Raw genomic sequence first — 15,135 nt, 5'->3', positions numbered from 1 at the left:
TGGGAAGTTCAAGTTGTTGTAGCATGCCAGACGGCTTTTGATGCTCAGCTTTGACTTGCGCACAAGTCAAGCATTTGGCTACATAAGCGGCTACAGACTTTTTCAAGCCTATTCACCAACAAATTGCCTTTAGGTCTTGGGCATCTTATGGCAATTCTCAGTTGTTGCTTAATTAGGGTTGCGGTCACTAATATATAAGCAATATGAACCGTCTTTCTTATTTAATAACATAAAACTTTCGGGATATTGAGTCAGGCCATATGAGCCTATATCTTAAACCCTACTTAATCAAGGTTTCGATTGTTCTATAAGCAATATGGAGTTTTCGTAATACTCCAGCCCACAGCGGGATGTTAATATTAATTCTACCCGCCTTCCAGGAGGTAAGCATGGAAAACTTATGAGAAGATAATCTAGATACAGGGAGACTACCGAGACTTTTCATATCTCAGGCTCCAGTTCATTCATTATTGTTTGTGCCAAACAAGTGACACATATAAGTCCACGAATTTCTAATTCGGGAACATTTACTTGGGCAATTCTATTCTGGATATCTTCTTTGAATACTACTAGTCGACTCTAGTACAATATGACCATTGGGATATCTCATGGGTTCCATGTACTAAACCTCCATACTGATCAGGCATGGAAGTAATCTATGGGACACACTAGAATACGCCAATCCTCATATGACACTTTTATCAAACATAGTTTGGCATTCGCAGGCGATAAAAAAACGATGAAGGAAAAGAAAAAAAAATAGTTAAAATAACATATGTTGTTGTACTCTATGCGAAGGAAGAGTACTTTTAGATTTTTCGAAAGGATTTCTTGCCGATACGAAAAAAAAATCGGTTACTAATGTTCCCTTGGTAAATTATACTTTGCGGATAATATAAAAGTTTGCTAAGCTTAGGGTTTATGAAGATTTATGATTGCCTGTATTAAATCAGGACACTTAGCAGAATTTATTAATGGTAAAAGATGATGAACATACTTGATGACATCGTAGACTGCCTTTTGGCGTTCATTAGGTGAGTTCAGGCATTTCTTCTTTTAGCCCTTTCCAGGCTTAGCTGCACCTTCTTGGCAGCTTTATGGTATCTATCTCTAATACGGTCTTACTCATCACAGTCATGATAGAATGTATTCTCCAGGTCCCTACATTCCGAGGAAATGATGACCTGTTCCTTAGCAGATGTTACACTGCCTGGGTTTTGGTTTTATTCGACACTGCCCCTAATGTCTTTGCTAGCAATTCTTACATACAGGCTCTTACCGAACCTTCGTTGCTTTTTATTAAGTCTGTATTCGCTCTCTTTCTTAGATTTATGGAAGTTATCTTCCTCCTTTGGTTCGTCCTTCATATACGAAGTGTGAACCAAACTCTTTTCATGAGCAATTGGACATGGTTTTGAATGAAATTCAGAGCGAGGAGCATTCGGCCCTTGGATTGTTTCGTGAACTTTCCATGGTCCTTTCAACTGCTGCGTCAACCATATCCAGGAGATTAACTTCATTAATATTGAGGTTTATGTTTGTAGTTTTTTATTAACTTTCGTCGCATTAATAGTATTGCGACTGTTGTCTACCTCATCCGAGTCTTCCATACTCAAAACTTGGTACTAATCACTAAGATTTAACAATTATTAGTCATCATTCTGATGACCTGACTTAGATTAGCCACGGCATTCATAAGTCGTATGGGTCATTTTGTTCTGAACATTCTTAGTGAATGTTGTTTGAATGCATACCTATTTATATTTAACTTAGGTCATAAAGGACTTATTAATAGCACTTCCAGGTTTGGAGCGTGTCCAATACCTGCTTAACAGGGGACCCTAACATCACAACTGTCTTTGCCACAAGGACGATCATAAATAGCTCAAAGGCTATCCTTACATGGCCTTGGCTATATATAGGTATATACATAAATGGCATAGAAGCCTGTCGCGAGGGACGTAGAAAGATATGGCGATAAGCCTAGTCTTGAAGGATATAAGTAATCATATGGCACGAAGGCCTTGTCGTAATGACATTTAGGTGTGGCACAAATGGCCTTGTCTCTAGAATGTCTATAGGATATGGCACTAACACCTGTCACCAATGATGTTAACATCTAATATGTTAACTTGTCACGAACGACGTATTAAAGCATGGAGGCTAGTCATAGGTGACTTGTAGTAATAATTTGTGTGTTTGTCACAAGGACACCAATTCATAGGTTGCAATCTTATTAGATCAGGAATCTTAAGATTTGAACATAGTTCTTCACCTTTGGACAGGGGTCATAGACTACAACTGTCTTTGTCTTGAAAGGCGATTCTATTGACCGAGGGGTAAATCAATCAATATCATGAATGGATGTTTATATTTATCCATTGTATCTAATGATATTAGTCATGATCACATCGATCATATTGACTAATAGGTTTGGGTATAATCACACCATTTTGAATAGGGGATCAAAAGATTACTACTATCTTTGTCTTAGTGTCGCTAGAATAAAGTATAGCCTGTAGGCATTTCATCACGAGGGATGTTAATATCATGATCATCATACTGATGATCCTAGTCGGATCACAACGATAGTATAGACTATGGGGTTTGAGTATAACTCACCCCCCTTGGGCAAAGAATCACAAAAGATTACGATTGCCTCGTCTTAATTTGATAATATAATATGGCCCTTTAGGCAAAACATCACTAATGGCTGTTTATAATAGGTTTATCCTATTAGATGATTTAAGTCATGATTGCGTTAATCATATTGACTATTTCTGGCTTGAGCATAGCTCACCACCTTAGACAAGGAATCATAAAGATAACAATGTCTATGTCCTAAATGGATAATATATTATAGCCCGTAGGCAAAACATTTCTAAGGATGTTAAATAATATTATCATCGTATCAGATGATATTAGTCATGATCGCATTGATCATATAGACTATTATGTTTGGACATAGTCCGATATCTTAGACAGGCGGTCAAAAACCATCACTGTCATTGTCTTATCGGACAACAAGCTTAGCTCGCAGGCATTTCATCACTAACGATATGATCATCCCATATAAGCCATGATTTCTAAATCATTAGCCTAGATAAGGGAATTGGAAGAATCCAATATAAGGATGACTTTTGTGATTTTCCCGAATCACATTTGTCAATAGTGTTAACACGTGCTTAGGTGTTAACAAGGATCTGAATCCCTTGAGTAGGTTTCACCATCTTGGCCGTGTAGGCTAGGTCTCACCTTCAAGATTCTTTTTAAACTGCATACTGGCAGGGAAAAGAGGGATGTTTATTTTATTCAGGATTTTTATCATAAATCCTAATTTAATAAAATATAATTATGGCACAAGAGACCAAGTCACAGGGACAACTTTATATTATCAACCTTGATTTTGTAGAATTAAGGTATTTAGGCCTGAACGTGTTCTTGCCTTTTTCTTGACAGGGAGTTGTAAGTTACGACTGTCTTTATTAAAATTTCTGGCCTGGGGGCCTATCAATTAACATCTCGTAGGATGTTAAGACATATAGTCATTGCACTGATGATACGTTCAGCGGTCACAGTAATGACATGACGACATGATCAGTGCCATTAATTTAATCAACTGTCGTTCAGTGGTCATAATAATGACATGACGGCAGGATTAGCACTTAATTTAATCAACTGTCGTTCAGTGGTCATAATAATGACATGACGACAGGATTAGTACTTTAATTTGATCAACTGTCATTCAGTGGTCATAATAATGACATGATGACAGGATTATCGTCTAGAGGGCTTTGAGCATAGCTCATCCCCTTAGGATGGGAAATTTCAAAAGATCCCAATTGTTGATGTCGCAATCGGACAGTGTATTATAGCCCGTGGCACTTCTTCCTTAAGGGATGATTATTTTAATAAGGAAGGTTTGGAACAACCCAATCTAGGGATGACTTACGTGATTTTTATCGAACCACGTTCTCCAGGAGTGTTAACATTTTACGGATGTTAACAAGGAATTGAATCTCCTGAATAGGTCCTACCATCTTGGCCTCGTCATATAGGCTAGGTTTACCCTTGAGATTTTTTTTTTTTTTTTTTTAAAAAAATAATGCCTACTGGCAGGGAAGGAAGAATATTTATTTTATTTAGGATCTTATCACGAATCCTAATTTATAAGTTAATAATAGCACAATTGGCCTAGTCGCGTAGACAAGTTTAATTTATAAGCCATGACCGTCTGGGATCGAGGCATTTAGTAATAGCGCAAAAGGCTTAGTCACGTGGACAAGTTTAATTTATAAGCTATGATTTCAGAGAATCACAGCATGAAGGTATTCTGGCACAATAGGCCTAGTCACTAGGACATTTATAATTTATAAGCTAGGATTTCAGAGAATCAAAGCCTTGAGGTTTGAACTTAGTTCATTACCTTTTTCTGACAGGGAGTCATAGACTACCACTGCCTTTTGTCTTATATGACAATTAGTATGACCCGTAGGCATTACATCACTATTGGATGTTTAATAAGTTTGGCCCGTAGGCACTACACCACTATTGGATGTTTTAATAAGTTTGGCCCGTAGGCACTACATCACTAATGGATGTTTAATAAGTTTGGCCCGTAGGCACTACATCACTAATGGATGTTTAATAAGTTTGGCCCGTAGGCACTACATCACTAATGGATGTTTTAATAGTTCTGGCCCGTAGGCACTGCATCACTAATGGATGTTTTAATAATTCTGGCCCGTAGGCACTGCATCACTAATGGATGTTTTAATAATACTGGCCCGTAGGCATTGCATCACTAATGGATGTCTTTATAATACTGGCCCGTAGGCATTGCATCACTAATGGATGTCTTTATAATACTGGCCCGTAGGCATTGCATCACTAATGGATGTCTTTATAATATTGATCACCTTCATTGGTGATTTAACCCACGATTTATATATCATTTAGTTGGGTTTTGAAATCCTTTAAAGGATTATTGTATAAGAATGACGTGCGTGATTTTAACGAATCACATCTGCCATGAATGTTAACATGCGTACAGAGGTTAACAGGGAATCAGAATCTTTTCAGCTAGGTCGTACCATCTTGACTGATCTTAAAAGACCCCAAGCTAGGTTTCACCCCCTTAAGATTCTTTATTTAGGCAGATCAATAAAAAGGAATGGTTTTGATTTATTTAATATTTCTTATTCAGAATGAAAGTCTAACTTAATCATTCCATTATATAAAAGTGAAAGTATAAAGTTGCCCTAAGCGGGACTTGAAAGGAATAATGTTGTCCTCGTAAGGACTGAAAGATAATTATGTCCTTATAAGGACTAATAAGGAAACGATCTTCAGCAAGAGGAGTTTCGTCTTCATTCATTTCCTGAATGCTTTCTCCTTGGTTGCACGTTTCATCCTGGCCGCGGTACGAAGCTCAGCAGTTCGAGACTCCGGATGTGGAGACTTCCTATTACAGCTCCTTCGCTTGGCGACGTATAAAAATTTGGAAGCAAAATTTCCGGATCAGAATTTAGAATATTCCTATGTTAAGTCTAGACTCAAGTATGTGCAATTGTGTCATTGAGATTAAACACATAAGGATAGTGTTTAATTCACTCAATGTTGGCTCTGATACCAACCTGTCACACCCCGATTTCCACGTGTCTCACCGGTGGGCCCGGTGGGGGATTACCGTGACGATGTTGGCAACAATATAGTCAAACCACACAATTATATAATGCACAGCGGAAGTATAATTTAAATATATAATTTCAACCTCTGATTGTAATATCAAAATGTATTACAGAAGTTGAATATCCACAGTGGATCGTAAATACAGATAAAGTATTGTTCCATTAGATACTGCAATCAAGCTTGCGAGGCTTATCCCGACGCTAGGGAGCTAATACCAGCCAATTACGTTTAGGTACCCGCACTTAATCTTTTTGGGGAAAATACGTCAGTTTACACTGGTAAATACATTCAACTGACACATTTGAAAATGTTTATTAAAATTGATTTGAATGCACAAGGCACAAACTCTTTTTAACTTGGGAAAATTCATAATGATCTTGTGAACGTTTTACATGTTCTTTTATGCGTTCAGTAGCCCGGGTCGTGCCGGGTTAAAGATTTATAGACACACCACGTTTGCGTAAAACCGTAGTATGAAAACCAACGGCTACGTCTTTTAGTTTTAATGTCGACACTTTATACCGGGTGTACGCCTACACCGGGATGTCGATGGTCGTGGCCATTTCGTAAAATGATGCCAAGGATATCCGGGACAACGGTCATTAAACCCCCCAAAGGCTTATAAGCAACAAAACTGTTTAAATGAGCCAATCATATTTAATCAATTAACCACCTAAGCGATGGAAGTATATAATGCTCAATCAAGCGGTATTAGTATACCGTAACCCAAGCCCATATAGGGGAAATAAGTCAAAAGTATTTACCTTTGCAAGTATTAATCCTTAATTTAGATCAAGTCACCGATAGCTTTTACTGGGGCTCCTAATCTGGAACGAAGGTTTTAATTAACCTCTTAGAATCCTAACGGTCCTTGTATTAGCCGTAGCTTAAACCGGTTGATTCCGATATATAGATATGGTTAATTCGCACGGAAAGGCGAAAACCGAGAATGGAGTATGATTTGGACCCAACAAGTTCAGTGACTTGTTTTATATGGGTTTATAGTTCGTACTCTGGATTTCGGGGTTCAAATAATATAATTTGACCCACATCGGCTATTGCACGAAAACTAGTTCCATGAGCCGTACCGTGTGCGCAAATAGGCGAAACGGTTAACCATAAGAGTCGTACGCTTATTTCCTAAGTCAATATGCCTTAAAGGTATTTTGGTATCAGTAGGATACCTTCCGTAATGCCCGTAACGAGTTTAAGTTTATATTATGCCCCGTAGGGGCTTTTCGGTCATTTTAAAGACTTTAAAAAGGCTTTTCGAGTTCTACAGGAAATCTGAGTTTCCCGAACAGCTTATAAAGCTAAAAATACTTTATTTATTATTTAAAACCAGTGGCAACTGGAATCGGGTCAAAAGACCTTGTAGAACTCCCGTTTTGGCCAAAAAGGGCATATTCGGTATTTACCGAACCATAGCCATAACCGCAGGTTATGAGCAAGGTAAAAATTATTAAAAATCTTTAAAATTCCCAAAATATTATTTTACCACAGTGGGTAAAAGTTTTGGTGACGAAAACTTGGGTCAGATGGGCGTTATGCTAATTGCGCCGTTAATTGTAAAACTTTCTTAAAAGTGCGCCTTTTAGCATAACTCTCATTCTAGACTTCGGATTGACGTGAAACTTTAAGGACATGCTTATAATTTATTAAGCAAGGTTTTGGTCCGTTCACGTGTCCGAAATACTCGTTTTAATTTTAAAAGGCCGTTACGGTCAACTTTTTAGGCGAATGACGGAATTGCGTAAAAGACTCGGATAACTCATGAACCGACCACAGAGGCGTATACCAACATGTGACCTGGTCCTAAGAGAGTCCTAGGGTATATTTATACCTCACTAAAACGGGTCAGAACTGAAGTCAAAGCAAAAGTCAAACTTTTGCGACATTCGGCTCCGAACCGGTTCTATATAGTAAATGATCGATTCAAACGAGCGCAAACAGGTTTATATACTTATTATCATGTTTTATGATTGTCAAAACAGGTTCCATAACATATATATTACAGATTATGCATGAATCGCTAAAATAGCTTTCTGTTGACTTTTTAACCGCACGTTTGACTCGATAATTGACATAGTTAGAGTGGTGATCAGGGGGAACCCTTTTAGAGGTTTAATACCCACATAAATACCAACTCAAAACTACTTTTGGTTCGTCATAAGACTGAACCATCACTGAGTTATTTTAAAGTCAAACCGTGGTTACGACGGTTTGGTTTTTAGCTAAATACTAAGCATAAACTGAATCACAAAGGATCTAAACGACTTACAGTAGTTGGTTCTTGCTTAGGGAACTTCAGAGAAGTTTTGAGAGCTTGAGAGATGATTAGTAGAAGTGTTTTTGAGTGTGTGAATGTTATGAGCCAAAGAGGCCTATTTATAGTCACACAAGACCCTCAAGATCATTACACAACATGCTATAACTGATCATGGATCATGGGCAGGTGTCCCTAAGGGGTATGGGTCGTGTAGGGGGCACCCATGCTGCCATAATTGATCAAATGATCGTTCAAGAGCTCAAAAGTCAAGAAACTACAAGGTTTCTGCATCTGGGCACTTTACGCGACCCGCATGGACATTCCATGCTTCTTTTACGCGGGTCGCCTAAAGTTCATATAACAGACGCGTTATTTAAGAGGCTCGCGGCCCGCCTCAACTAAACCTTAAACTTCACGCGGGTCGCCTAAGGTTATATTTTCTGAATTTTTAAATCTTTTTGTAATGATTACAGAATCGGGCCATTAATAACGAAATCTTTCGTAATGATTTGCCTGACCTTTCGGATTTGAAGGGGTAACTTTGCGGTTTGGCCCTCGGTTATTTACCGATAGGGGCCTCGTGTTAATTACCCGCATTATTAAGTCCCCGGTTTATTTATTAATTATTTTGGGAAGCCTTAACTTTCACTGTTGACGCTTTTAACCCTTCTTCTACGAATTCGATCGTAACTTTCTCGTTTCATATCGAAACTTCGCGAAATTCATATATATTATTTTAGTGAGGGTATAATACCGTTACAAAGTCTTGGGAACGTTAAAGGGTCACTCAGAGGTATTATTAAACATGTTGACACAGTTAACCCCTGTAGTTTGTAATCTCTCACTTTCTTCCGCGTTTTATTTTTGTACGATCTATAATTTATTCGTTTGAAGGTTTAAGCATTATTTAGGGATACTATACAGTATATTTACCCTTGTTGACATTTATAACCCTCGAATTTATATACTTTCAAGGTTTGCCAAAATTAGTCCCTTATTTATTATAGATGCCACGTGTAAACAAATGCCACGTGTTAACACATCATTGGACACAAAAATTCGAGGTGTTACACTCTAAGAGAGAAAAAGCCAGCGGACCTTACCACTCAAAGTACTGCTGCTGAGCAGTTAACTCATGACAAGTGGACTAGGTGTAACCGCATGTCTCTCATGTTTATGAAGCAGTCCATAAGCAATGCAATTAGGGGAGCTATTCCTGATTCTGAAGATGCTAAAACCTACTTGGAATATGTGGAGGCGCAGTTCAAAGGGACGTCTAAAGCACACGCTAGTACTCTTATTCTCAAGTTGGTGACGACTAAGTATGATGGGAGGAGCGGCATTCGCGAGCACATCATGATGATGAATGACATGGCCAATAAGCTGAAGGGGCTGGAAATGGAAATCAGTGATGGTTTCCTTGTTCATTTCATCATTACTTCGCTTCCTTCGTCCTTTGAAGCATTCAAGATCAATTACAACACTCCGAAGGACAAATGGACAATGAGTGAACTGGTCGCTATGTGCGTACAGGAGGAAGAGCGTATGAGGATGGATCGCCATACTGATGTTGCAAACTTCACTACCTCCAATTCTAAGAAAAGGAAGAACAATTATCAGAGGAAGGATGCTTCAAAAGTCCAAAGGCCTAATCCTAATCCTAATACAAGTGCACCTTCCAGCTCTAAGAACTCCTTAGGCAGTATCCGCTGCAAATTCTGTAAAAAGACAGGACACATGCAGAAGGAATGCCCTGACTTTAAGGAGTGGCTGGCTAAGAAAAGTAACGATTATTTTATGATACTTGAGTCCTGTAATTTAAGTGTTCCTGCTAATTCTTGGTGGTTTGATTCTGGTTCTATGGTTCATGTTACCAATTCAACTCAGGGATTCATTTCAAGCCGGAAGCTGGAAAGAAACCAAAGAACGCTTAAGGTTGGGGATGATCGAGAATTAGAAGTGAAGGCCATTGGAACATTACAATTAGTTATGAAAACTGGTTTATGTATTAAACTTTATGATACCTTATATGTTCCTGAGGTAACTCGAAACCTTGTATCAGGACCAAAGTTAGACATGGACGGTTTTATTGTTTCCCATGGTCATCGCAAACTCTCTATCCTTTATGATTCTGTTCTTTATGGTACTGGTATTCTGGATGGTGGTCTCTATAGATTAGAACTAGAAGATAACTTTTCCAAATCTTTGTTGTCATATAACATTAATGAATCACTCACAAAGATGGAAGAGAAACGAGACTTAGAGACTTCATCCATGTTGTGGCATCGGCGTTTAGGCCACATTTCAAGAGAAAGATTAAATCGTCTCGTAAAGGATGAAGTCTTACCTCCTCTCGATTTCTCTGATTTTGGAACATGTGTCAAATGTCTTAAAGGTAAAATGACATTAGCGAATAAGAAAGGTGCCACTAGGAGCTCTAATTTATTAGAACTCATTCACACTGACATTAGTGGTCCCTACCAAATCGCTGGCATAACAGGACATACTTCATTTATCACTTTTATTGATGATTATTCTCATTATATGTACTTGTATCTAATTAAGGAAAAATCTGAATCTCTAACAACTTTTAAAGATTATAAGGCTGAAGTTGAAAAGCAATTAGATCGTCAGATTAAAGTTGTGAGATCAGATAGAGGCGGTGAATATTATGGAAGACATACTGATGTGGGTCAAGCTCCTGGTCCATTTTATGAGTTTTGTAAAGGCCAGGGGATTGTGAACCAATACACCATGCCTGGTACACCTCAACAGAACGGTGTCGCTGAAAGAAGAAACCGTACCCTTATGAACATGGTGCGCAGTATGTTAGCCAACACTAATTTACCATTATTCCTCTGGACTGAAGCGTTAAAAGCAGCTGTTCATATACTCAATAGAGTTCCTTCTAAGTCTGTCCCTAAAACTCCTTATGAACTTTGGACAGGAAGGAAACCGAGTCTTAAATATATGAAAGTATGGGGCTGCATTGCTGAAGCAAAACTTTACAATCCTTTCCTAAGGAAACTTGACCCTAAAACAGTTACCTGTTTCTTTATCGGGTATCCTGATAATTCTAAGGGTTATCGTTTCTATTGTCCTTCCCATGTCACCCGTATTATTGAAACCAAGCGTGCTGCGTTCCTGGAGGATTTTAAGGTCAGTGGGAGCAGTACCAACCCTTACGAAGAATTGCAAGAAGTACAAGACATGGGGGGAGAGACTCGTCGCTTACCATTACTCCGATTACTCCTCTTGTACCCAATGCAACTACTGCACCTGAAGCTACTGCACCAACTCCAAATTCACCTCTACAATCAGAACCCATTATACCTCATGACGAAGGCACATCAAACGCTCAAAACCAAGACAACGCTGAACCCGATAACCCACTCAGGAGGTCATCTAGGCAAAGAAGGCCTACTAATTGGGATGATTATGTTACCTACCTGACTGAAATGGATCCCGGAAAGCTCAATGATCCTATCTCTTACAATGAAGCCATTAGCAGTGATCAGTCTTCTGAATGGAATAAAGCAATGATTGATGAGCTTGAATCCATGAAGAAAAATGACGTTTGGGATTTGGTAGAATTATCCAACAGATTCAAACCCGTAGGATGCAAATGGGTGTTCAAAACAAAACTGGATCCAAATGGGAACGTTGAACGCTACAAAGCGAGATTGGTTGCAAAGGGCTACACTCAGAAAGAGGGAATTGATTATCAAGAGATGTTTTCACCTGTCTCTCGTAAAGATTCATTAAGGATCGTCATGGTCCTAGTAGCTCATTTTGATTTGGATTTACATCAGATGGACGTTAAAACCGCTTTCCTTAACGGAGATTTGGACGAAGATGTTTACATGAAACAACCTGAAGGCTTTAAACCTGAGGGTCAGGAGCATCTAGTCTGTAAGTTGAAGAAATCCATTTACGGGTTGAAACAAGCATCACGTCAGTGGTACCTCAAGTTTGATGAAGTAATGAAGAAGCAAGGTTTTATGAAGAATCAAGTGGATCAATGCACCTACCTCAAGATGAGTGGGAGCAACTTTACTATACTTGTCCTTTACGTAGATGATATTCTATTGGCAAGTAATAGTTTAGACATGTTGCATGAGTCGAAGCGGTTACTTTCGCATAACTTCGACATGAAGGATCTCGGAGATGCTTCTTACGTCACTTGCATCGAAATTCACCGAGATAGACACAAAGGGATCTTAGGACTGTCCCAAAAGGCGTACATAGATCGTGTCCTTACACGATACAACATGCAACAGTGCAAACCCTCCGTCGCTCCAGTAGTTAAAGGAGATGTTTTTGGTTCATTCCAGTGTCCGACAACAGAGGTTGAGAAGGAGCAAATGAGCCAGATACCTTACGCTTGATGTATGCTCAAGTCTGTACTCGCCCAGATATCGCTTATATTGCTGGAATGCTAGGCCGTTATCAGACTAATCCTGGCCTAGATCACTGGAAAGCAGCAAAGAAGGTACTTCGATATCTGCAAGGGACGAAAGACTATAAACTGACTTATAGAAGAAGTGATCATTTAGAAGTGGTGGGCTATTCTGATTCTGACTTTGCCAAGTGCAGAGATGACAAGAAATCCACTTCGGGCTATATCTTTATGTTAGCAGGCGGTCCTATCTCATGGAAGAGTCATAAACAACAGTTGACCACAACTTCCACAATGATGGCAGAGTACATTACTGTTTATAACGCAACCTGTCATGGAATGTTGCTTAGAAATCTGATCACTGGACTCAAAATCGTTAATTCCATTTCTAGACCATTGAAGCTTTACTGTGATAATTCAGCTGCCGTTAGTTTCTCGAACAGTAACAGTTCGACTGGAGCTGGTTTATATCTCGATACAAAATATCTATTTGTACGTGAACGAGTTGAGGAAAATAATCTTTGTATCGAGTATATTAGTACTAAGGATATGCTTGCGGATCCAATGACTAAAGGTCTCCCTCCTAAGGTTTATGAAGAGCATGTTCGGAATATGGGATTTAGTAAAGACCTTATTTAAGCATATTGTACTAGCTTATGTTTTATGATTAATGAAATTTCCTCAGTTTGATTTTGTATGTCTCTTAGAATATGTTCAACCGGTATAATGGCATATAGACAAATAAAGTTACAAGTCAAACAAAGGGCTTACGCGTATTTTGATCATGACGATTAGGTTTTAAATTAAGGCTATAGTATGATTAATGGGGGTCCTGAGTCGCATAATGATTCAACGGCTGTATTTCTCTGCTATAGTACTTGTTTAAGGCTAAAATGAGTGTTAACTCCTGATCAGGCTTATCTAATACTCATAGTAAATGATTACTCGGCTAAGTGGGAGAATGTAAGATTAAATATATTATGTATTAATATTTAATCTATAGCCATTATATTCATTTACATAATATAGATCAAAATATATTATAACCTATTAAATAATTAGTTGGTAATTGTTAATGGACCATATTACCCTTATTAACTAATTAGGTTTCCTCCTGGGTGCTTATATAAGGAGAATTATGTGGAGGTTAAAGGGTTGCTCAATTACACAATTAGACACACCCCATTAAGTCATAACATCATAATTCGACCTCCTCTCCTAACCGATACCCTTTTCGGTTTTTCTAAGTCCCCATCATCAGTCAGCACCCTAAGGAGGAACCAGATCACGATGACAAGCATGTCGAACTCCATTACTGGATTCTCCAACGCACTGTCTGCTGTAACAGGTATATTTTAATGTTTTCCTTCATGAATAAACAGAACTGATTCAACATTTTCCTTCTCTCATTCGATCTCTCTCCTTAATTCCCTTACTCTTAATCTCTTTCATTTATTAAACTCTAAAAGGCAAAACATCAAAACATTAAGAGATGCATAAGGGTGTCCGGAGTGGGGGCGGCAAACCCACCCGGCACCGATCGGCAACCATTGCCGGTGATTTTGCTGCATGAAATTTACCAAAAAAGAGGGAGAGAGCGGTGAGGGAACACCGATTCGGTGAAGAGAGTTGGAGAGAGAGGGTAGTTTATGGTGGGGTCCATTCCAATTTCAACCAATCACAATTTTTTCCTTTTTTAAAAAAAATAGTTTACCATTTCATCATTGTCTAAACCATTGCCAACATTTTTAGCATAGTTTACCACTTTGACATGACACATTTTCATTGGTTGATTTTATAGTTTGTCACTCTCAAGTGTCTAACCACTCCCTACACCCTAAAAAAAAATCATTCAAGAAACAAAACAGAAGCATCATGTATATTTTTTTTTTAATTTTACAAACATCAATCAGGATTTTTTTATGATCGATTGGTTCGGCCGACAATATAATAACCTTTCAAATTGTTTCGAAAGTCAACATAATATTGCTTTCATTTTGTTTTCAATGTCAATTGTTTTTAATTAGAAGTTTTCGTGTCAAGATGTTATTGCTTTCAATTGTTTTCTATATCTTTCCAATTGTGTTTGATACGTAGATTAATATGTAAACATATCCATAATTTAGGTTTTACGCTTAAAATTCATTCGTTTGGACGACCCAAACACAAAAAAATAATCATGATCTACCTAATGTTTCTGTTTAGTTTTTGGAATGATTATTGAGGTTTCTCTTGATGTTTCTTAAACGAGTTTTGATTTGTTTGAAACGAATGGAAGGTTTAAATCGAAAGCTTGACTTAATTGAAAAAAAAAATTAACTTTTTTTTTTTTTTAAAGAAAAAGAAAATATTTTTCATTCATATTTGTCAAGTTACATCAAAACAAAAGGTAGACGGGCAACAAGCTGCGCCGCCACCCCTTTCTGAATGGCAAACCCTAATCTGCCAAAGACAAAATCTCGTCCCTTTGGTGCCGAGCAATTGTTGTGGAAGACCCGTTGGACCCTGGTCAGGAATTGGATAGCTTCTGGCGCTAGAGAGCCAAATGTGTCAAAGGCAAAAGGGACAAAAACATGCTGGTTCTCTGCACAAGCTTTAGCGTGCTTGTCAACTTTCTTCGATTCTGCCTTTCTTGCTGCTTGACCAGCTACAAACCCATTTTCCCTTAAGCCAACCAGAGGGGAAACCCCCGTGAGGTCAACACAAGCGTGTTTCCCCCTAGCCCAACGAAAAACGAGCAGATCTGCTGGTCGCAGAGTAGATCTCCCTTCCATGG

This window comes from Helianthus annuus, chromosome 17, assembly GCF_002127325.2.
Source record: "Helianthus annuus cultivar XRQ/B chromosome 17, HanXRQr2.0-SUNRISE, whole genome shotgun sequence".
Classification (NCBI taxonomy): domain Eukaryota; kingdom Viridiplantae; phylum Streptophyta; class Magnoliopsida; order Asterales; family Asteraceae; genus Helianthus; species Helianthus annuus.
Note: the sequence above shows the minus strand (reverse complement) of the source record.